Source organism: Hevea brasiliensis, chromosome 6 (genome assembly GCF_030052815.1).
Source record: "Hevea brasiliensis isolate MT/VB/25A 57/8 chromosome 6, ASM3005281v1, whole genome shotgun sequence".
NCBI classification, from domain to species: domain Eukaryota; kingdom Viridiplantae; phylum Streptophyta; class Magnoliopsida; order Malpighiales; family Euphorbiaceae; genus Hevea; species Hevea brasiliensis.
Genome location: NC_079498.1, coordinates 6,582,208 through 6,607,281, shown reverse-complemented (window position 1 = coordinate 6,607,281; position 25,074 = coordinate 6,582,208). Strand labels below are relative to the sequence as shown.

Sequence of the window (25,074 nt, the reverse complement as noted above, 5' to 3'; positions counted from 1 at the left end):
AACGAATGTAAGGAGTAATAGCAGAGTATTTTGATTAATTTCTTTTGGAAAATTTCAACAAAGGTTAGGATATTTAAGAATTTCAACTCGATTTGGGAATCTAAGGTTTCAACTTAGTGGAGTCCACTAGTCAGAGAAAAGGAAGAGTAACATCAGTTAATTTTGGAGTTATTCATTAAAGGCCTCAATTGGCTATTGCGCTATATTTCAAGGGCTATTTGGCCCTTTGGCCTTTTTTATTAGCCTTTAATTCTTTACTTATATAATATTAATTTTGAAAGTATTATATATTAAAAATTAATTTAATATTTAAAGTTATTTTATTTTATTTAAAAGTTTAAATAATAAAAAAATACTTTCATTTTGCAGTATTTCTCCTCAGAACGAGTTTCCAAATGGGAAGAGAAGAGCCCTTAGTGAGCTCAAAAGCGGAGCTGAAACACAAGCAAAAGCTCAAGAAGAAAGCCAAATCTGGTGGCTGCGAGTTGCTAAACCTCAGTCCCAATGTCTATTGTGGAATTAAGAGGAAGGGCTACCGTGTCCCAACTCCTATTCAAAGCAAGACCATGCTTCTCATCCTCGCCGGTTCCGACGTGGTAGCCATGGCTCACACTGGTTCTAGTAAAACCGCGGTGTTTTTGATCCCGATGCTTGAGAAGCTAAAGCAGCACCAACCTCAGGAAGGTGTTAGGGCTCTCATTTTGTCGCCTACTAGGGATTTGGCTTTGCAGACCTTAAAGTTCACTAAAGAGCTTGGCAGGCTCACCAGTTAGTTTCAAAATGTTTTTTCTTTGTTTTCTCAGTTCTTTGTATTGGAGAAGATTGTTGCTATTTTTTAATTTGGCAGTGCTTTTTTTTAATTTGGCAGTGCTTTTTTCTGACTATTGTTATTTTTTTTTATTAGATTTAATGTCTAATTTGGATTGAATTGATTGCTTTGGAAACTTGGCCTTCTTTGCTCTTTATTTATTTATTTTTATAAGTTTGAAAAAAAATATATAAAGAAGAGAATGCCTTAATTTACTGTTGATTACTATTTTTTGATTGACGTTTGATATTGCAATTGATTAAGAACATCGCTTCTAGCAAAGAATAAATGGTACATGAGCTAAAATGATAGTGATCAATCAGTTTCTAACAAATCCCAATCCTTTAAGCATAGTAACACCTATATTTTAATGGTCTTTTAAATATGGCTTCCAGTATGAACTAAGCATCAAACTGAGGCTTATTAAATTTATCATCACAACTGAGTCCTTTTCTACATGTTGTCTTTGATTTCTTTCTTTAATGTTCCACAAATTTGGTTTTATTTTATTTTTTTAATCATTTATACAGATCTTCGAACTAGTTTATTAGTTGGTGGCAATAGCATGGAAAGTCAATTTGAAGAATTAGCACAGAATTTGTATATTATAATTGCAACCCCTGGTAGGCTTATGCATCATTTGTCTGAGGTTGAGGATATGTCCTTGCAGACAGTGGAGTATGTGGTTTCTGATGAAACTGATAGTCTATTTGGCATAGGTTTTACTAAGCAATTGCATAAAATCCTAACGCAGTTAAGTGAAAATCAGCAGAACTTGCTGTTTAGTGCAACTTTGCCAAGTTCCCTTGCTGAGTTTGCTAAGGCTAGTGGACGAGATCCTCAGCTTGTTCAACTTGATCTGGAAACAAAAATTAGCCCTGATTTGAAGCTGATGTTTTTCACCTTACGACAGGAGGAAAAACATGCAGCATTACTATATTTGATAAGGGTGCATATTAGTTCCAACCAGCAGACATTGATATTTGTTTCAGCTAAACATCATGTGGAGTTCCTTAATATTTTGTTTCGAGAAGAGGGTATTGAGCCTTCTGTATGCTATGGTGATATGGATCAAGACGCTCGCAAGATCCATATATCAAGGTTTAGAGCATGGAAAACTATGCTATTAATTGTGACAGATGTAGCTGCTAGGGGCATTGACATTCCATTGCTTGATAATGTCATCAATTAGGACTTCCCTCCAAAACCAAAAATTTTTGTCCATCGTGTGGGGCGAGCTGCAAGAGCAGGTCAGACTGGTACAATATTTTCCTTTGTGACATCTGAAGATATGCCTTACCTTTTAGATCTTCATCTATTTCTTTCGAAATCATTGATTCATCAGCAGAATTGACTTCTTTGCAGAAAACCTGTACAAATGCTTTTCGCTTATATGCAAAGACAAAACCTTTGTAGCACCCCTTACCCGTTTACAGTGTAGCCGAGCAAAATATGCCACACAGTGTGTCGGAGCACCAAATCATATTTTCCATTATAATTTACCCTTTTTAATTCTAAATGTGACACCCCTTACCCGTCTATAGTGTAGCTAAGCAAGATATGCCACACAGTATGCCGGAGCACCAAATCATATTTTCCATTATAATTTACCCTTTTTAATTCATTATTTACAATTTTGATTAATCTAAATTTTTTGCAAATTTTATAGAAAATTTGGCAGAGTGCCGGCTGTAAATTGGAAGAACAGTTCTTCTGAATCTATTAAAAACACTTCCAATATAATCATATTATCCATCTCAGTCAACCACCAACATATTTCCAACAATTTCTCAAATGACTTCAATATTTCAAAATTCAATTCATTTCATATCATACTCAAATTTATTACTAAACATGATTTATAGATAATTACATCAAAACATAATTACATGAGTTTATAATATACATGGCAAAATAAAGGTCTGATTACAAAAGTTTACAAAATACAAACTACCAAAAGTAGCCTAATGTCCTACCAATGCACTGTAAATGTGAGGTGACTCTGGACTCTGTGTGCAGATCTGAAAGTTCACCTAGTTTGAGGTCTGCTGGACTCCCCAGCTATGTCTCCAGTACCTGCGCGTGGCAAAAGCGACGCGCTAAGCAATTCTACTTAGTGGTGACAATATAAAATAAAATAATTAAAATAAAGTGAATATGCAGAATGTATGTTTACATCTTTGGTAGACTTAATATCTAGCATTTATTGCAATATTATTTAATTAAAATTTGGTAAGGTTTATTATCATTGCCCGAGTAACCCATACTAGTCGACTGGACTGGATAAACGGGTAAACTGGCACTGGGTACTAAGTGCCTCGGACCATCACACCATCGTTCACATTGTGTCTCCCGGTGCTCAACAGAATAACTAATAAGCTGTAATAATTATCAGGGATAAAACCCAAGTATAATAATTCAATCAACATAGCCAAAGGCTATTTTATCACAGAATGGCACTTAAGGCCATAAAACACAGAATGGCATGGAGCCATATGCAGTACTGCTAACAGAACCCTATTGGCATACCAACCTATCCAAACTAATCTTGCTAGGTGTACTAGGGCATGTTACACTTTTAAATTGTATAATTCTTGAAATTTAAGTTTAGGTGTTACTATTCATTTCATTAGTCAACAAAAATGTTGACTTTTGCATAGGCAATAGGTACATTGGTTTTAATACTCCCAACATATCATATTTTGCATTCTAAAATTATTGCTATTGGTTGCCAATATCATTTCTAAGCTTAATGTTGTTTGTTCAAAATTTTCAAATTTCAAGCCATGCATTTACTGTTCCATTAGTCATTTTTGCAGTGGAAATTTGGCAAAGTTATCAATATGGAAGTTGTTCCTTATTGTGTCTAGTTATATTTTTTTTTTTTAATCACTCCATTTAGAGTTTTGTAACTCAAGTTATGGCCTAAATACCATAACTGGCCAGATTGCCAACTTCCCAGATTTTCTGGACTGACCAAATCTACAGTATTTTGTGCAGTGACTGCAGGTCACCTTTTGAATATGTTATGGTCAAAATTTAGGTTAGGTTTCTGCATGAAAGTTGTAGGTCTATGTCTCAGCTATTTGCTGGTAAAATTTCAGGTCAATTGGACCTTTCTACACTGAGTTATGACCAAATGAATAAACACTATTTATTTAATCATTTTGCCCAGGCAAAATGCAGGTCAACCAGATTAGGGCAGTTTTTAGGTCAACTTAGTTTGTCTTTATGGGCATGGTTTCTTCACCAAAGTTGTGCCATTTTGTGTCTAGTTTCATTTCTAATTGGGGTTGCACTAATTGAACCTCTACAACTCTAGTTATTGCTGCCCAAACCTACTGGACTCATGCCCAGTCCTACAGGTCACCAAGGGCAACAACACTAACTTCAATTTCCACTACACAACCCACTTCATTTCTCATTCACACATAACCAAATGGTCACTAATTGACCATTAAAACTTACTTTCACCATTGCATAATCAAAGTCTCAATTTCATGCTCAAACCCTAACCCTACTATCTCCAATCATGCATTTACTTTCCTTTCATTATCCTAAACAATATATTAGTGTTAAAGGTAGCCACAATATCATTTTTAATTCTAATAAATCTTCAAAACTCAACCAATTTCAAGGCTACTGAAAATATGGGATGGGCATACACATGATATTTATTAAATTTCTTTGTAAATTTACACTCAATTATACTCCTTCAATATGAATTAAAAGAGAAAAGGCAAGTTAAGTCACTAACCTCTAATGGAGTAAATTTCAAACTTGCTAGAGTTCTTCCTTTACACTTCCTTTTGCTCCCAAGAGCTTCACCAAGATGAAATATTAAGGTTTTATGTTGCTAAGTTAGGGTTTTGTTGAGAGAGGACTAAGGGAAGGGAGCTTTGTTAACTTGAAAATGGAAGAGCGAGGGAGAGGGTATGGGACGGCTTGAAGAAGAAGAGAGTGGCTGCTGCAATTTTCTAGAATTTTACTTCTTTTCCTCATCTTTTAATGTATTATAATTGTCTTTCTTTAATTTGATTGGCCATAGCTTTTTAATTACCTCATGCTTACATAAGCATGAAGTAATAAATCTCATTTATTTATAATTTCTTTTCTTTCTTTTCTTATTCATTTTTAAATAATTTTTCATAAATATTTGTTCATATTTTATATCATATAATTCACTTACATAAATGGAAAAGTTGGTTAAAAATCATCTCTGAAGACGAAATGACCAAAATGCCCTCCGTTTGGCTTAACGAGCTAAAATTGTGTGTACCGATTGAAAAATTTTTCTAAGCCTTTTCTTGGAATTCTAATGCCATAGAATCCTCAATGACTCTTCTCTGGAGTCCCAAAAATTATTTCATAAAGTTTTCCCCAGGTCTAGGGTTGTTAGCGGCCTTCACCGTTACTTCCCATTCGGGTTACTCATCACTGGGGTTTCGGCTCGTTTAACCTTAGTGCATTTCATTCCTAAAAATTTTTCTTGATTTTTATGAGCATTATTTGGTTTATTTATAACTTCTCACTCTAGTCTATTTATAATTTCAAACATTCTAACTACCCGAACTGACATTGGTCGCCGGAATAGTAGACTATATGGACTAGCTAAAGTGAGGATGTTACAACCTTTACCAGCAAAGGAGTCCATTAGAAGAGTGAAGGATTTACCCTGTGAAGGGATATGTCCAATTTTCAAAAATGATATTGGTAGTGGTGAATTGATTGCACCAGCATTTTATGAGCACTTAAAAGAATTTAGGTGAGCCTAAAATGTTTTCCTTTTCCTTTTCCTTTTCGTTTGCCTTTTCCTTTTTTCTCCCCCTTTTCAACTAAGAATGGAAGGCTACTTTCATAGTTGTATAACTTTAGTCATATAATTATGGATTGTCTTAGGCCCAAGCAAACTATACTAGAAGCTGAAGGTGAAGCTGCCAAATAAAAGAATCTGCAGGTAACCATCACATTTTAAATCTTCTAGCATGTACTTAATTTGTGAATTTAAAATCTTGATCTAAATTTGAAAGCATATGCTTTCTTAAATTTCATGCTAACCATACTAAGTTAGAGTCATTATATCCTCATCATTTGTTGTTGAAACTTAGGAAACTTTTGCCCTTTATGTTTTGTATCCTCATTATTTTACATCATTATTATTTTTTTTTTTTTGTATTTTTGTTTTCTTTTCATCATAAAAGCTCCAATTTTACTTAGCCTTAAGGAGCGTCTGTATCTTAATTGTACTGGAGACTCCTTTTTGTTCTCTGTTAGTTTGTTGCTCACTTTAACTTATAACTTTTAACAATAATACAATTAAGTATTTATGCATTGTGCATATGTTTCTCTGTATTTAAAATGGTGCTTCTCTTTATTGAGTTTGCATTAATGTTATGGCTTAATTGCAAGGTCCTTCTATTCAATGGGTTGATGTGATGAAGAGAAAAAGAGCTATTCATGAGGAGATCATTAATTTAATGCATCAGCAGTGCTCTAGAAAGCAGATGGAAAAGGTAAATATGTTAATTGCAACTTAAATTGTAGCCATTATTCTTAATGCTTAAACTAATTTTATGCTATATTTCTCGACAACATGATTTCAATTCTAAGAATTAATGAATCACCATGTGAGATACACATTTCGTATATAATTTATGTGCCAAATTTTTTTGTAGTTTCTCACGTTTCACCTGCAGAAAACTACTTTAAGGATTATGTGTAGCGATGCCATTCATTTTTGAGATTTTGCATGAACTTAATGTTATTTTCTGAAGTTTGAGTGTAATAATATTATAGAATAATATTGTTCAGTACAGATCATATTTTTATTGGAGTGGTATTATTATAATATATAGGAAACTTGATCTGTCATTCCCCTTTAACTTTGCTCTTAGCAAAACTTTGGTGGGGCTCAAATCTTTACTCCATGCCTTGCTTACTACATAATTAAATGTTCAAGCCTTGACATATCACCTCCATGGTAGTTACTAACATCTTCATTAATGGGTTTGAACTGTTTACCTATTTTCTATTTTAGGGTGTGGTCCATATACACTTGCTTGATATTTGTTGGTTGTATCTTCCTTATTATTTCTATTTCTTGAAGAATTGAAATATTGAATCTTTTGGTAGTCGCAGGAAATTCAATCTGAAATTACTTCTTCAAATGGAAAGGAGAAAAAAGGTTTTTTCCTGGCCAATGTATACTAATTCTCTCTTAATGTCTATTTTGTAATAAATAAATTATCTTCTATTGAACAAACTAATTTTTTTTTCCTTCTGATACTAAATGTTAATGATTTATTTTGGATGTTAGAAGCTCAAGGTTCTAAAAGAAAGGCAAAGAGCTTTAAAGATGAGGAATACTATGTGACACCCCTTACTCGTGAATACCCATCGTTGTGACCTTCGGCTCATTTAACCGAATTGTTTTTCGCTTCCTTTATTTTTTCTTAGTTTTACTTGGTCTTTATTTAATCAATTTATGCCTCCTCACTCTAGTTTAAGTATAGTTTCAGACATTCTGATTGTCCGAATAGACGTTAGTCATCTGAACAGTAGAATATACGGACTACCCAAAGTGAGGGCGTTATAATTCTCCCCCTCTAAATAAAAATTTCGTCCTCAAAATTTACTCGGTGTAAATAATCAAGGAACTACTATCTCCTTACTTCTTTACTTTTTCGTGTTATAATGCTTCACTTTCTCCTTAGTCGGTCTTACTAGATATGGCTTTACAACCTTATCCTTAACTAGTTCTACACCCATCTTCTTTCATTTCATATACACTCTCCTTCTCATCTCCATCCACTATCTTTAATGTGATCCTTTTCAATTGATAATCTACCATCACCTTATGGCCTAAAGGGTTAGTGACAAGTATGTCCTCTTCTAACCCGTCTATCTATATCTCTCTTTCAATAGGGGTACAATGCGTATATAGTAATGATCAATACATATACAAAGGTATTATAAATAGACATTGTACCTCTGATAACATCTGCCGGATTTGGCTCCTCTCGAGCCCTCATAGCGTATACACGAGGTGCTACCCTGGCCGTGGGCCTCTCAACAATCTCTGTAGTAGGTCTCTGTGACGTACCAGCTATCTCTGGTCTCGTAGGTCGTCTACCCCTCTGTGCTATGGGGGTAGATCTCTCAGTCTGTGGTGGGGCAATGAAAGCACTCCTTTGTGGATAATCTCTCAAAAAGTGATCCGTCGATCCACATCAGCAGCATCCCCCAGTCAATAGTCGACATTCTCCTCGGTGCCTCCTACCACAGTGTGTACACTTTGACACCGGGACTGATCCTTTTATTACTATGCCAGGAGAATTGGCCATAGATATGCTAGACTAGCCTTTCTGGCCCAGTGTCTGGCCTTTGGGCTTCTTACTATCAGAAACTAATGTACTGGGCTACCCCTTTTCAGAACCCCTCTTACACTGTCTGTCCCTCCTAGACTACTCATCACCTCATATTCTCTCCACATGGAGAGCTGCAACCACTAACTGTGAGAAGTCTGTAAGCCGATGTGCCATCACTAAAAGTTTGATGTTATCGTTTAGCCCATCCTCAAACCTACGGCATCTGTCTGCCTCCGTAGGCATCATCTCCCAAGCATATTGGCTGAGTCTCACGAACTCCCTCTCATACTCGGAGACCGTGAGCTGCCTCTACCTCAAAGTTAAGAACTCTCTCCGTTGGGCCTCTAAGTATACATGACTAATATACTTCTTCTTGAATTCAGCCAAGAAGAAGTCCCAAGTAAGCACTACTGGTGGTACCATTCTGGACACCGTAACCCACCATTGGTAGGTGTCCTCCTGTAGGAGTGACAGAGCACACTCCAACTGCTGCTCTGGTGTGTAGTTCAACTGCTGCTCTGGTGTGTAGTTCAACTGCTGCAGTACCCTCTCTGTCCTCTCCAGCCAGTGCTCAGCAACGGCTGGGTCATCTTCCTTCTTGCCCTTAAAGTTAACTGCCCCGTACTTTCACAACCTCTCTAGTGGGGACCTCTGTAGAGGCTGTGGTTGTGGATGCAGCTGTGGGATGGCTCCGATAACCTAGCGGAGCATCTGAGTCATCTGCTCCAAGAACACCTGTTGTGCCCTCCCAACGGCACCATGAGATGACTCCTCTCTCTTATCTCGCTTTTGACTAGGAGCAGGTATATGACTACCAATCTCCTCCTCTTCAGGTTTGAAAGATCCTTGCTCTGAAGGATCAGACTCCATCAATCCTACAAAACAGACAAAAGAATAGATTTACATTAGTGTCACCTTGACTCCTAAAAAAAGGCCCATGCATGTTATGCACTCTATCTCTTTCTACCTATCTAGGTCTAGGACCGCCTAAACCTTTGCTTTAATACCACTAAATGTGACACCCCTTACTTGTCTACAGTGTAGCTGAGCAAAGCGTGCCACATTCGGTGCCGAAGCACTCTAACTTGTCTTGTTTTATACCATATTAATTTAATTTGCATTTATTCATATTTTTCCATGTATTAAAATTTTTTTTATCACAATTTATTTTTGTGGAGACCCAGACAGAGTTTCCTCTGTTTTATTAGCATTTGGCGGGTTCTATTACTTACCTGTTAAAAATCTCATATCATATGTCATATTATCCATCTCATTCTTTTCCATATCATATCATATTATCATGGCTCATATAAATTTCAAGTAAAAATTTTTCATTCATTCATATAAAATGATGTACAATAATTACAATTTATTATACAGTCCCAAAATTTAATTACATCATATTTATGTACAATGAGCAAAAGTACAAAAACTAAATACACATGAGCCCTATCCAAAATAGACTGCTGAGGTGACACCCACACTATAGTAGATTTGATCAAAATCCTATCTAGGCACTGCTGCTGTTGCTGCTCTCCGGTACCAACGCGATGGAAAAACCAACGCGCTAAGTATAACGCTTAGTGGTGCATAAATTAAAATATAAATAACTAAATAATTAAAGATAATTATTCTATGTATAATTTCATAAGGAAAAGTAAATTTTGTAAATTTTTAGTCATTTACATGTTTATTGACTTTGGGAGCAAATAAACTTATCAGGATCTTTTCTGGTCATTTATCTCATATTCAGTCCTATTAAATTCATATTAGTGATCTCTTCATATAATTATTTAATTTTAAAGCTTATTACTCATGTCTGTGCCCAAGTAACCTATGACAGACTATAGAGATTGGATACACGGGAGTGTACTAGTTAGACATCTATATGTCTATCCTGTACACATCCGTCATGTCAGGTACAAGGCCAGTGGGCAAGCATAAAGCCAAAAATCATAATAGGCACAATAGTCAATGAGCAGACATATAACCTGTAGAATAACCATATCAGACATATATTATCTATCAATGATTATTCTTGTGAGCAGTACTTCAATCTGTAGTGCCTAATTGGTATACCAATCGATCCTTGCTATATACATAAGTCTAGGTATACTTTGGGCAAAGTAGTATTATTAAGTACTTATAGTTTCATTATTTCATGTCATGTACTATTTGTATTTCATAGTATTTTCATGTTACTTGTGATGAGAAACATAAGTCCCACATACATATTCATGTCACTTTTATGTTTAGCAAATCATTTTAGTTATTCCATATCATATGACAAGTCATTTTATGAACCTTTCTCAAGGTCTAGATTTGGTGTCTTAACTTCACTTAGCAATTTGGTTAAGATGTAGCCACTGTTTGGCCACACTTCCCCCATGGAAGTTGTTCCTCTATGTCTTATCTTTGTTTTCCTTAATGAATCAACTCATTTAGAGTTTTAGAAACTCAAGTTATAGTCAAATTACCAAAACTGGTTCATTAACCCTTTATGGGTCCAGAACCTGGCAGATTTTGGAGTTAAACTTTGTCTAGTCATTTGGATATGTTACAGTCATATTTTTGCCTAATGACCTTCATAAGAGTTGTTCTTCTATGTCTTAGGGTCACTCGAGTCCAAGAATCATAATTTTTTAGGTTATGTAGAGTGAGTTATGGCTAGTTAACTGACCTGGACTCATAAATTCTGTGCCTTCAGGATTTCAGGTTCAGGTTAGTGTTTTTTATTCCCATTCTAGGGTCCTTACACTCAAAATTTGAGAAAAGTTCCTAAGTCAAAGTGGGAGTCCTATTTCTTAGGTTTCCAGAACAATAAGGCTCATCCCAATTGGAGTTTCCTAATGGGATATATGATCTAAATACTATTATGGGGTCAAGTGGTTATTTAGTTCAATTTCAGGATTTGGGATATTGAATTATCCTAACAATTTGGCCAAGTTCCATTAGGTTCTGGGTTTTGGTCAAAACACCAAAATTTTGGTTCTAAGTCTTATAGAGATTTTGGCTTTAGTTTCACTGCATTTACAGTTTTGTGGACCAAGTTATGGCATTTTTTCCAAAACTGGTCAAGTAGGTCAAAGTCCAGAATTTTAGGTCAAATTTGGTTCTAGTCAGAATTGTTGACCTAATTTATTCTAGCAATTTGGTTGGGTTAGAGTTAGAACTAGGCTCTATGTTCTTCATGAAAAATGTACTCCTATGTCTAACCTTTCCAATGGTTCAAGAATCAAGTTATTCTGACCTTCTTAGAGTGACTTATGGCCATTTGAACATTTACTGTTTATATGGTTATTTTTCCAGGTCCAGCATATGATTATCCGGATTCAAGCCAATTTTACATCATGTTAGGTTCAGTTTTTGGGAAGGGTCTCTGCATGAAAAATGTGACAATTTGTCCTAAGTTTCATGTCCAATTGGCCTCACACAAATTGGAGTAACATAACTCTACTTATGGCCATGAAAGTACACTGGACTCAAGGTCCAGAATTCCTGCATGAAAACAACACTCCCAATTTCTCAATTCCACCCAACTCCCAAATTTCAATCACATTCATGGCACTTCAAATAGTCAACAATCAACCTCAACAACATCAATTTCAAGCCACAACACAAAATCTCTAATTTAGGTCAAAACCCTAACTTCAATTTTCATAACTCATGCAAACTCCATGCAAATTGATTTCCACCACATGCAAACTCATCACATACCATCACTAACAAGTTTAACACAATTTAAACTATCAATTTGTTACTATCCCCATGGATGTCGAAATTGGGGTTCCCATTTATTCATAGTTGTCTTTTAATTTCATGAAATTTTAACCTAGTTTAGCATGCTTACAATAAATAAAGAAGAACGGGAGTTTGTATAGTGCACTAATCTTCAACTTGACCAAGCTTTAACTTGAGAACTTCACTATTTCTACTCCTTGTTGCTGCCAACTTCTTCTCTAAGTGTCGCAAGGTGATTTGTGGTCACCTGGACGAGGCTATTCACTGAAGTGGGAAAAGTGATGAGTCACCACTTTAATTTTGAGGGAAATTAAAAAAAACTATTTGTGAAAATAGATTAAAAGGAAACCACTTCGAAAATAGAGATTCTAAGTTTGGGGTCCGTATACGGGCGGAGAAGGTGTTAGGCACCCCGCCTCGTCCCTCAACGAGGGCAAACGGATTTAATATTATGCTCTTCATAAATTAAAAAGATAATTAGAGGGTTGGGGTAGTGATGATGTTAATCCTTTGTGCGAAATAAAAGAATATTTGATATTTCACTTATTTTGGATTGCCCCAAGAACACAAGTTCATGAGATGACCCTTTAGTGAATGGGTGTCGTGTAGAGTTATTTTGTGTATTGTGTTATTTTAATTTGGGTTTTTGTTAAGAGAACTCGGGTGAGATGCTTCTTCCTATCTCTAGATATGTTTTATTAAAAGTTTTAAGTGGGAGATTTCGGATAAGAACTCTCCTCCGAACTCCGCGTACATTATTAAATTTTGAATGAGAATCAGGTAAGAACTCTCCCCCGGTCTCTTAAAGTATTTGGTTTAGAGTTTTTTTTTTTTTTAAATGGAGGATCTCATATAAGAACTCTCCTCCGATCTCCGTGTTTTATTTAAATGAGAATCAGGTAAGAACTCTCCCTCGATCTCTTAAAGTATTTGGTTTAAAGTTTTTCTAAGTGGAGGATCTCAGATAAGAACTCTCATCCGATCTCCGTGTTTTATTTAAATGAGAATCAGGTAAGAACTCTCCCCCGATCTCTTAAAGTATTTGGTTTAGAGTTTTTTTTTTTAAGTGGAGGATCTCGGATAAGAACTCTCCTCCGATCTCCGTGTTTTATTTAAATGAGAATCAGGTAAGAACTCTCCCCCGATCTCTTAAAGTATTTGATTTAGATTTTTAGTGGAGGATCTCGTATAAGAACTCTCCTCCGATCTCTGTCTTTAAATTTAAATTTGAATGAGAATCGGGTTTAAAGTTTTGAGTGAAGGATCTCAGATAAGAACTCTCCTCCGATCTCCGTGTTTAAATTTTGGAATGAGAATCAGGTAAGAACTCTCCCCCGATCTCTTAAAGTATTCGGTTTAAAGCTTTAAGTAAAGACTTTGAACTAAGGATTCTGGCACCAGAGAGCGCCAGAAACCCGCGCAAAGCTTTTCTTAACCCACTGAGCCTTATAACTAGGAGGAGGATACAAGACCGAACTTCTCGCCAATCACCTATGTGATCACTTTATCAGAGCTCTTTAGCTGGCGATATCCCATCTCTTTTGGTTACTGATCCGGAACCCAATCTTATCTCGATTCCCACTCCATTATGTCATCTTTTGGGCTCTTTTCGTAGCCTGACCTCATAACTCATTCATCTGACCTACTATTCGACCTTTCGTTATGACTATCCTTTTGTTATTTTTATTTGTTCGAAAACTTCCACGTTAAGATACTTCTACCAATATCTTTTAAATTACCTATAGGTTGTCCACAGCCAGAACATCTATTTTCGAAAGAAATGAAAACTAAGAAGAGATAAATAGAGTTTACGAATGAATAGAAGAAGAAGACTCGGGAAATAACTATGGGCCTAAATAATCCATGTTGGGATTTTAGTGCAACTGAACATAATAGAAATTTCAAGAATAAAAACAGATAAAATAAAGCACGAGTATTCAGCAAAATGACAGTCTGGACACTTACCTGTGGGAGGTTGAGGTGATGGATGGAATGACTCCAGAATCCTCAAATATTGTAGAGCTAAAAGCTAACGGCCGAAAGACTAATGCTTACTTTGGAGTAACGGGAACCAGGTTGGAATGCAGTTGAGTTGAAGTGACGGGAACCGGGTCAGAATGCAGTTAAGCTTGGAAAGTAATATACTGATGTTAGGGCGACAAAGACGAAAATGGATGAAAAAGGAAAAATGATCTCATGGAGTAATGAACAGACACTGAAAATGAAGAATTTTAGGGTCCAAAAACTCCTTCAATGAAGATACTTAAGAAAACTGATTTCCAAAGTTTCTCAAAAGCTTAGAATGGCAAAGTAGCATGACTGAATCAAATTTCAGAGTCTTTCCACAATAATCACCACCACCCTTTATTTGTTCGTCCCCTCTACAGTATTGCATGCAGGTATTTATAGGGAACGAGTGCTCCTTATGAAGGGTTAGGTCTCATCAAGGGAGACGGAGGGTTTAAATTCAAAAGGACACAATCCGACGTCTGAGAATTAAAGATAATTAAAATGGAGGTTTGAGATTTCATTCAGAACATCCATCCTTTTTTCTCTTAATTCAACAGCTCAGGGTTTTGCCTTATAAGATGGATCCGAGGGCTGGGAATGAAAGGCGCCAATCCTGTCATCTACTTTTTGATCCAAGGGCTCCGGGTTCATCCTTACAAGTATGATCAACAGTGGAGATCGAGGTGTACAGAACTGCCATAACTGTTTTGGCGTCTGTCAGCTAGGTAGGCGTTTCTGCAACTGAGGCATGCGGTGAAGATTTGATCCGCCTACAACGCTTTAACTAACTCGGCTCTGATTATGAAGAGAGTTGATTGAAAGTTATTTTAATCCCTCTGTGCTTTTTGATCTTTATTTCTTCTGCTCTCCTTATTATGACCCTCTCCTTTTCCGATCTCTCTAGTATTAGGTTCCTTCTCATTCCCCGATCTCTCCAATTCTAGATCTCTCTTGTTATTTGGCCTGCCTTGGTCAAAGCAATTAATTCTTCAGTTACCGATGCATACACTTCGGTTTCTGCATGCAATAAATGTTGAAGCCCTATATATACACTCCAACGAGAAATCCCCTTCATACTTCACTTCTCCTCCTCCAGTTTCTCCATTTCTCCAATTCTAGCTTCTCCGGTAACAATTCTGATTATGGTGACTGCTTTTGATCTTTTTTCGACTATTTTCTTCGCCCTTCGCCTGAAAATTTATGATCCCAGTGATCGAAGAATCATGAGGACAACATCTAATGACAGTGAAGGAACCGAACTAATTTACCGATCAAGATCGAAAGTGACGATCGTGCCGATCTCGAATTGGTCTACCGATATAATCGGTGAACCAATCTCAGGCAAGAGGATTGCTAATTTCAATCTCAATATCAGTGACCGCCTCTTGAAGTTCATTTGGCTCCTCACCGTATCGGGCATCCCGACTGCAGCTCGGTTCTGGTTGATGACATCGACGATGACTCCGCTCACCATCATGAGAGTCATAGTCACCCTATCTGAGCTGCACATCTATCCAATACTTGTGGCTAGCTTTCTGATCAAACACATCTTTTGATTTAGCCACAAGACTAGGCTTTGACATAGGCCCTTACTGGGTAAGATGTAGTACTAATCTTTAGAGATCGGCCGAATGATGTAATATGATCTTTAAAGATTCCCTTAATGATGTAATCCGATCTCTTAAGATTGCCCAAATAATGTAATCCGACCTTTTGGAAATGAAATGAAATTTTATTTGAAGGTTATTATTTAATTATTGCATTAGTTATTTTTTCGATCTCTGATGTGCATATCCAATCTGATCTCAAACTAAATCGTCATTAGCCGATTTGTGGCTTTGAAAGTTTGCCCAATCCGATAACCCTAGCTAACCGATCTCATTTATTCCATTTTATTATTGTGTTTCTGGAACCTTCCCGTGACGTGTCAGGAAAGCGAGCCGATTCTATTAACCGATGCGCCGCTTGGGACTTTATGAGCATTAAATGCTCAGACGGGTACAAATAGGGGGAGGGTCAATCAATTGCTCCCTTATGTCATTTTCAGAACTTTGCTAGCAATCGCAGCATTCTCTCGTTTCTTCAAGTTTTTCTGACGCCGATCACATTCCGGTAAGGGTTTTAATTCTCTTCTTAGTTAATTTCTTTTGTTTTCCCTGAAAATGAGTGGCACCAAGGGTCAGAGAGCTGCTAGCCCGCCTTCCGTTCACATCTCGTGGACATCGGACGAAGTTGAGGTAATTAGGCTAAGTGGACGACCTGAACCTTCTGCAACCTCCGTCCCAGCTCATGGTCGGGTGGCTCAATCCAAACGGGCTTCTACTTCGGGGAAAGAAAATCTCCCCCTGGATGAGTTGCCATCGGTCCTTAAAGAAACTGACTTGCAGTCTATTAGTCAAGAGTATAACCTCCGAATCGACTCTTTGGAGCTTATACGATGCCATAGCGATCTCCGAGCCGATCATTTCTATGAAGAAAATGATATGATCATGGTGTATGAGGAGCAATTGAAGGCCGGATTTCAGTTTCCCTTGGACGATTTCTTTGAGGCCATTCTGAAGCTTCATCATATAAGCGTAGCCCAAGTGCACCCTAATTCATGGCGGATCCTAGTGGCTTTCAGAGGGTTATGTCAAGCTAAAAAGCTCGAGCCTACAGCGAAGGTTTTTGCTGAGTTGCGTAGGCTTACTCACCGAAAGGATGATGAGTACTGGTTCTTCTAAGCCAAGCCGCACTGTGGGCTTTTTACTAACCTCCCCTCTTCGCTGAAGAACTGGAAGAACCAGTTCTTTATATTGAGGAGCAAGATTCCCAACGGCTTCGAGGGTTTTCCATGCAGTTGGCAGTACCTGGTCCCCTCGGCTCCAAAAAAGATTACTTTGAATAGAGACGAGGAAGCCATGCTAAAGGAATTGAAGGAGCAGGCAGCCACCCATAAGTAGTCTTGCCCATATGTCGTAATGGCCGAACTGAGGTGGTGGCTAATGCAGATGATCACCAATGAGGATTATGAACTACAACTCTCTGACCTCGGACCAGGGATCAGTATAACCTAAATCTTTAGCCTCCTGACTTAGGTGATCTCACTAACTATTTTTCCGTGCAAGAATGGCTGAGGGCGAAGGCACAAAGGAGAGCAGCAAGCAAAAAAGAGAGGTCTCCCGAAAGGTACGAGAAATGAAGATCGCCACGGCATCTCAGACACCAAGGCGAGATTCGGGAGAAGTGCCGGGCTCTTCGTCCCATCCTTCGGAACAACCGATCCCAGAGGTGGAGATTGCTCCTTCCCCTCCTTGACAGGAAGAATCGCCACCTCCACCTGTTTCCTCAAGTGCTGAGGGAGGATCTTCTCAACCTGCTGTAAGAACCCTTTCCCATGGTGCCCAGGTCCTTATTCATTCTCTAGAGAAGAACCGATCAGTTCAGGGGAATCCGGGCTTAGCCAAAGTTTTGGGTGCCACCATATGCCTCCAGGATGACCGAAACAGGCTGATCCCAGATAGCCTTGATAATCTTTTGGCTCAGACGATGAGCTTAAGCATAGAGAGCCTGGTGAACCAACACATAATCAAGGAAAAGGCTCATTTCCTAAGGCAGGAAATTCTTAAGGCGGTCCAGGACGCTGCTTCCGCCCAAGCCCAACTTTCGTTCTCCCAGGACTATATCACTGAGATTGAGGGTCGGATGAAATCCTATGAGGACAAGATAGCCGAACTGGAGCAGAAACTAGAAGAAGCTTGGGCCCTCCGAACTGCTGATGTCACTCGCCTTACCGAAGAGATTAGAGTGAAAGAAGAAGAGGTTGTGATAAGGGAAGCTGGCGCTTATGTGAATGCACATGGCGATCTGCTGGCCGAGCTCGAAAGGCGTTATCCTGAGGAAGACTTCTCTTGGATGGTGGATCTTACTCCTAGAGATGAAGAGGAGAGCAAGGAGGAGCCCAAGAGAGAGGGGAGGGATGAGAGAATTGAGAATGTATCTGGGGGGCAGGCTAGGGGTGACCCTCCTGCCGAATGACTTGTAAATTTTTATTTTGAAATGAATTAAAGCCCTCTCTTTTGTTCAATTTCTTGATGAGATCGGAAAGCGTCCCAATTGTAAGAGTACTTGATTGTTTGAACGTATTAGATCATTAAGCTTTAAAGCAACTATTAACCTAAGTATAAGAGATCAAAAAGACATCACTCGTAATCATGAGATCGGCCTAAGCCATGATCAAACACTGCGTAAAACTTTAAAACATTAGATTGGAAAAACTTAATTTGAATTCTTGATGTCGGGATCATCATTAGACCGGACAGAAACCTTAACTTTATTTTAAGGAATATCTGGGACATTCAGGTGAGAAGCCCGATTTTTAACACTAGCTAAATGAATTTCCACAATATTTGTAAAGAGAGATCAGAAAACAATTAACTAAGTGTGGGATCGGTTTATTTTATGATCGAGCAATTGATGTGTTCGGAAAAGTCATTTGTGATCGAAGGACGTCAGCTGAGAGTCGATTTTAAAGTCCCTCGACTTCGGTGATCGGCCAAAATATGGTGTCGACACTAAGGTTTAAGATAAACTTTTAATGTTGGGACTTATGGAAAACTCATGGGAAATTAAGCTAAAAAGAGAAGAAAATGGTGAGGAACTCTTGGCATAGTGGTTCGACCATGGGAGTACCAAGGAAGAAGATGAGATTTCTTTGGTCAAATTTGTCTCTAGCTATGTATTTATCTTCCTAAAATTGAATTAAAGTTTTAATTATGTCATTACTTCATCATGCTTAGTCATCATGTGGTAATGCTTATGTCATAATTCAATTTTATTTTCTTTTTCTCATTTTCTTTACTCATTTTTCATTACACAAATTCATGATTTCAATTCATTCTTAGCATTTTAATCTTTCCAATTTTAATTGACATTTAGGTCAAAATTCATCATGGATGGTGAAATGACCAAAATGCCCTTCGTTGTGTTCATTGAGTTATAATTGTCTGTACCAATTGACTTAATTTTCTTGTATTTTTCTTGGCATTTTTATTATCATCTAAACCTTGTAAATTCCTCAATTACATCCCAAATATTTATCTCACAGGGTTCCCCATGAGTCTGGGGTTGACAACTATTTTCACAGTCACTTCCCATTAGGGTTACCCATCGCCGTGACCTCCGGCTCATTTAACTAAACTGCTCTTCACTTCCTTTATTTTTTCTTAGTTTTACTTGGTCTTTATTCAATCAATTTATGCCTCATCACTCTAGTTTAAGTGTAGTTTCAGACATCTTGACTGTCCGAACAGACGTTAGTCATCGGAACAGTAGAATATACGGACTATCTAAAGTGAGGGTGTTACATACTATATAAGTTCAGTGCCAACGAATCATGTATGTTATAGCACCTGTTATATCCTCTACTATTACTCATCTAGTAAATCTTTTAGTCTAATGCTCTTTATCATGATTACAAGCGGTCAAATGCATCTTGCATGCAGGATGGTTTGTGATTTTGTGTACTTCTAGTTTATATGGAAGGCAACCCTTTTGGTTCCATTATTAAGGATTATATTTTACTTAATGAAGAAAAGGTATTATAGATATTGGATATCTTGGCTAACTACTTTTTCATGCATTTTTCTGCCATTTGCAGCATACAGAGGTAAGCCTTTCAGTGAGAGCTAAAGAAGGCTTTGGATCAAATAGGTAAAATTTATGTGTGATATTATTGAGTACTGTTGTATGAATGAATTGATGCAGTATGAACTTATCTTGTTCAAAATCTTTTAGTGCCCCTTTTTTCTCACTTGATAGAAATTATCTACTAGGCTGGACGCTGTTGTCCAAGATCTGGTTTCAGATGATGGTGAGGGCATGCAGAAACAAAAAGCTGTCTACCATAGGGATAAGGTACTTGAAACATTTAAATCATGATTTTACGTGATTGTTTTGTGTAATCAATTATTCTTTTTAATTCACGAATTCATATGGTGGCAGAGGAGTAAGATCTCAAATTGAATAATGGTGAACGTGTTACAGCTAGTGGAAAGGTACTTTTTTTACCATCTCCTATTTTGACCCGTATAATGAGATCATCTAGAAAAAGTCATATACGAAATCTTGTTAATTTTTATGGATATAAATATGTAATTCCATAAGTGGAATTTATTCCATTTATTCTCTTTAAATTTATTGTATCGTTTGGATGTGTGGTCAGGCAAACATTGCATTTTTTCTGCTCATGGAACTTTTAGAGTGTTCGTACATATTAAATCTATTAACATCTGTATATTTTTGCTTTCCTACTATTTATTACTACCCATAAGTTTCTTGGAGGTTGTATATACATAAATACATGGTGAGCACATAACTAATGAAAATTTAAGATATTATTTGTGAATAGCTAATGTCTATGACCTTTTATTTACTGTTATATTATGTTAGTTTGGCTTAATTTAACTTCTCTGAATTTTATCCACCATCGGTATGAAAAAACATCTCATATACCATTTGGCTGGGAAAGAAAGGGTGTGCATGCTGTTTTGAATCTCATATTCTTAGCAATGTATTGATATAAGATTGATAGTTGTTCACTTTTCATTAGTTTTAAATTATTTTGAGAAAAAAGAAAATTCTTTAACAGCTTGTTTGGGATTGGTGGAAGGGAGGGGAGTAGAAGGGGAAAAGAGTAATTAGATTTTTTGTTATTTGGAAATCACAGAGAAAATTAGGGAAATGGATAAGAAATAGAAAGTGTTCCTTGGGACCCACAGAGATTTTACCCTACAATTTGGGGAGAAAGGGAGGAAAAAACCATTTTTTATTGCATCTTTGTGAGAATTAACCTTTTTAAGCTCAATACCTTATCTTTCTCACTTTCTAAAGGGTGAGAAAGGTTTGATAGTAATTTCCATTTTTTTCTCCCTCCATTTTCACACCACTTTGCAAATAAGGTGGAAGAATGGGAAATTCTCTTCCCCTTTCTTTCTCCTCACATTCTTTTCCCCCCTCCTACTATTTTCCCAAATAAAGTTTAATGGTGTTCAAATTGTATTAGTGTATCCATAGATTATGTAAAGGAACTAAAGTGATGACTTGGTTTGAGACATGTTACACCTTATTTCTATTATGGCTTCATATTATGCAATTTAGTGCATAGTTTTTATATTTATATAATTCTATGTGTACAAGATGATGTGTTTATTTAGATATTTTGCTCTGTTTTTGTGCTGGTTGTAGATAAAAACAGAAAGTGGTGCAAAAGTAAAAGCTAAGAGTACTGGGATATACAAGAAGTGGAAAGAAAGGTCACACAAAAAAGTATATCTCAAAGGAAATATCAACGAAGGGAATGCTGAGCAAACTTCAAGCTTCTCAAGTGTTTTTATGAATTTGGATTTTCCTGTCAACATTTCTCTCAAGAAGTTTTTAGAATTTCTTGTTTCATGTTTTATGGTATTCATTATCTTTATTCACTTTCAAGGGCAGTGCAAGTTTTCCTTGCATATCAACATAAAAGCTTGCTAAATAGTTTCTTTCCTGTTTCCATTAAGACTTTTGAATGCATTTGGTTGTCCTGCTGGTGGCTTTTCCAATTTCTGCACAATCGCTGTTAGTGTTCCTTGTCTATAGACAGAGAAGATACATAAACAAGAGATTGTTATTTGCTGGTTTTTTCAACCCTGCAAGTGCAAGGATCACTAACAAGTAATAAAGTAGTGAATAGAGTATCGTTCCACGAGGAATTTAGTTAGCAAGTAGCAAGCTACACAGTAATTCTGACTGTTTAGGCTACTGAATATAGATGAAAAGTGAATTAGATCTATTTTGGATGCTGAAAATAAATTTTGAATTAAACTATTTCCAGAAGTAAGATTTCACACTGTAACCTTACTATGGATTTTAATCTCATTTATTCATTGGATTGAGAATCGTTGCTTTGATGGAAATTAATCCTAAAATATCCTAGGTCCTCTCTTAAGGCACCTAAGGTGTGTTTCAACTAGGATCAAACCCTACTTTCGTTGGCGATTAATCCTAATAAAACCTTTTAAAATCTATGATTAATTATAGAACTCCTCGAAGGATTTTAGCCTATCTCTATGTCAGATTTTCTAAGTTCAACATTCTGATTTTCCAATACTAACCTTCACCTTTCAGTCCTTCAATTAGTATATTATATCATGTCTAGGTGGGTACCAACACATAGCATGCACTAGGAACACAGAATATTAAATCAAAGAACAAAACTCAAATCTAATAAATAAAACTCAATATTGATCCATAATAATGATTAAAAGCGCTACTCTCCTAATTCCAGAATAAAGGAATTACTCACTCATGGTGAGTTTAACAGACATAATGAAAATAGAATGAAAGAATATAAAAAGTCTGCTTAAAGAAATAGAACAAAAGAACCGAAGAGGATTTTCTGTAGTTTTGAACTTGCGAAACTTCGGCTGAAGATTTTCCTTTTGTGCTGATGCTCTTATTCTCTAAGACGGCTGTGAAGAATGTGTATGAAAAATATCAAAAGCTCTCGGCTTCGAATCCCCTTTTGTGTTTTCTGCTGCTCCTATTTATATTGAAGGATCTAGGGTTAGGTTTTTAGAGTCCCCAAGGCATCAGGAGTCTCTTCTCTCTACAAAAACTGGAGCTGAAACCCTAATCAGGAAGCTGGTTGTCGACTGATACATGACCCATGTGTCACTGCAAGGCCCAGGGCCGTGTAACTTACTAGAGCTTGAATGGTTGCATATTGTATTGGAACAGGAGATCACACGGGGCATTGCTAGTTACACGAATCCGATTACACGACCCATGTTCTTTTGTTCTTTAAAGAATTCTTCAAGCCTGGCGCGGCAGAGATTTACACGGGTCATGTACACAGCCCATGTACTTTGTTTCTTCTTTAGCTCTTTGGCTTTCTCCTGGCAGTAGGTTACACGGGTCTGTAGCTTTGCTTATATGACCCGTGTAAAGTGTATTAGCAACACTTCTCTGTCCTTTAGTCTTTCCAAGCTTTCTTCTTTACTCTTGTGCCTTGAAACTTCTTAAAAACACCTGGAAACATACATAAAACAAAGAATTTAGAGCTTGGCAATAGAATTTACAAAAGTTGATGAAATAAATGATTATGCATGAGATTACTTATCTAAATGCTATGAAATAATATACAAATTTATTTAAAAAAATCTATATAATACAAGTGCATCAATTGTACTATTATTTAATCAGTTCTTAAGGTAATTGTATAAAAAGACTTAAAGAGAAGCATAAGAAATATGACAAAAGTGGTTTATATTTTATTGGTTGGTAAAATCTTTCACACACACCATGCAAGTATGTATCATAGGATGGAAAGGGGAGGCAAGATAGAGTTGAGGAAGGAAATGAAAAAACAACTAGATGTGTTTTTCGATGGAAACCATAAAATTTGTTCCATCCAGAAGTGGATAAAAATAGAGAATAAAACTTATTTTAATGATCGTCCCCCTAAATATGTTTTCTCCCTTCCTTTCTCATTCCTTCCTCCCAAACAAACGATATGAGAGAGAAATAACTTCATTTCCTATTGATATCTCTTTACCTCTCCTTAACACTTCTTTTATTTCCTATTTAAAATAGAGTTACTGCAAACCATGGTTTTAATCTTTTTTAAATTGATGCCTTTTTTAATTGCCTCCAATGATTGTCAGCTTGTGTTTCCCTTATTTACTTCAGCATTCTTCAGCTTTCTAATTACATATAGTAATGGTTAATTTGGCCTGTGACCAACTTCTCCTAATAGTGCAAATCCTCAGTTTGTTCCTAACAAGTTTTGTTTACAGGAAACTGCCACTTTCAAGGAAATAAAAGGAAGTTTAAAAGGGGCAGGAAGAACCGCATGGTGCCTAATGCTAACGTGCGATCAGAAATTAAAGATTTGGAACAAGTTTAGAAGGAAAGGCAGAAGAAGGCTAACAAAATCTCTCATATGAAGAACAAACATGCCACAAGGAAAAAATTTAGTAAAAATGGGAAGAAAGGCAAGGCTGGGAAGTAAGGTTGCTTAATTTAGTTGATGATGAGTCCTTGAGAAATTTTTGTTACAAATGTTAAAGGAAAGGCAAAGAAGGCTTGCCATATTCAGCTTCTTTATGATGTGATGCAGAAGAAAATTCAGTAGCAATCCATATATCTTACTCAGTGTTAAGATGGTCATATTTTTCAGTAGTTGGCAAGTTATGTTTGTATGGTTGTCACAACATAGAATAAAGAATATCAATTCAAATTTACTTATGGGAGCTTCCGGTGTTGATATCGTATCATCATAATCGTTCCCCTTTTTTGTGTAAAATTTCTAACAATGGATTTCATTTCATTTGAAGGCATCTTCAACCAAGTTTTCAATAGATAAACAAGGTTAAGAAAGTCTAATTTGGTTTGACCTCTGTTTTTAGGGTTAATTTTTATAATATGTTCTTGAACTGTCTCGTGTTTTACTTTTGTCCTTTTAACTTTAATTTGTTACTAAAAAATTTCTCAATTTTAATTTTGTTTCACAAAAATCCTTCAACCTATTGACAGGTTTTCAGGTTAAAAAAATAATAAAATTATCTTTTTTATTTCATTTCCTTTCACAGTTTAATCACTGTTTGAACTTATCACAAAAATATCAATACCATTATAATAATTACAATGATATGCTTTTTAACTTTTACTTAAAAGTGTTGAAATTGCATTTATAAATATCGTATCATAATGTAGAGAAATTTTTTAATTTAAAAAGTTGTTATTGCATGGCTAGGAGCCCCTCATTCTGATAAAACTAATAAAACTCATGCAAGCCATCAACTAGGCTATTCCCAAAGCCAGGAAGCCGGGAGCCCCTCATTCTGATAAAACTAACAAAATTCATGCAAGCCATCAACTAGGCCATTCCCAGAGCTATGAATAAGGCGACGCCCTTTTGTTTTACCAACCTTATCAGAACAAGGGGATCGTAGCAATAGATTAAGATTTATGCATTTTTTGATACGCAGGATCCTCTAATGAGGCAAGTGTAGAGCATAATCATGCTAAAGAAGAACTTATGAATGACATAGGCTCTTGGATTTTTAGGAGATGAGATAGTTATAGAAAGCCATGGATAGAGAAACACACTGAAAACTTTTATTGATC

At 36.5% G+C, this 25,074-nt stretch overlaps 1 pseudogene; it reads left to right on the top strand.

The window, feature by feature from the left end:
- The first annotated feature begins 382 nt into the window (after positions 1–382).
- LOC110670203 (putative DEAD-box ATP-dependent RNA helicase 29) lies at positions 383–23,956 on the top strand (annotated as a pseudogene).
- Positions 23,957–25,074: the final 1,118 nt, after the last annotated feature.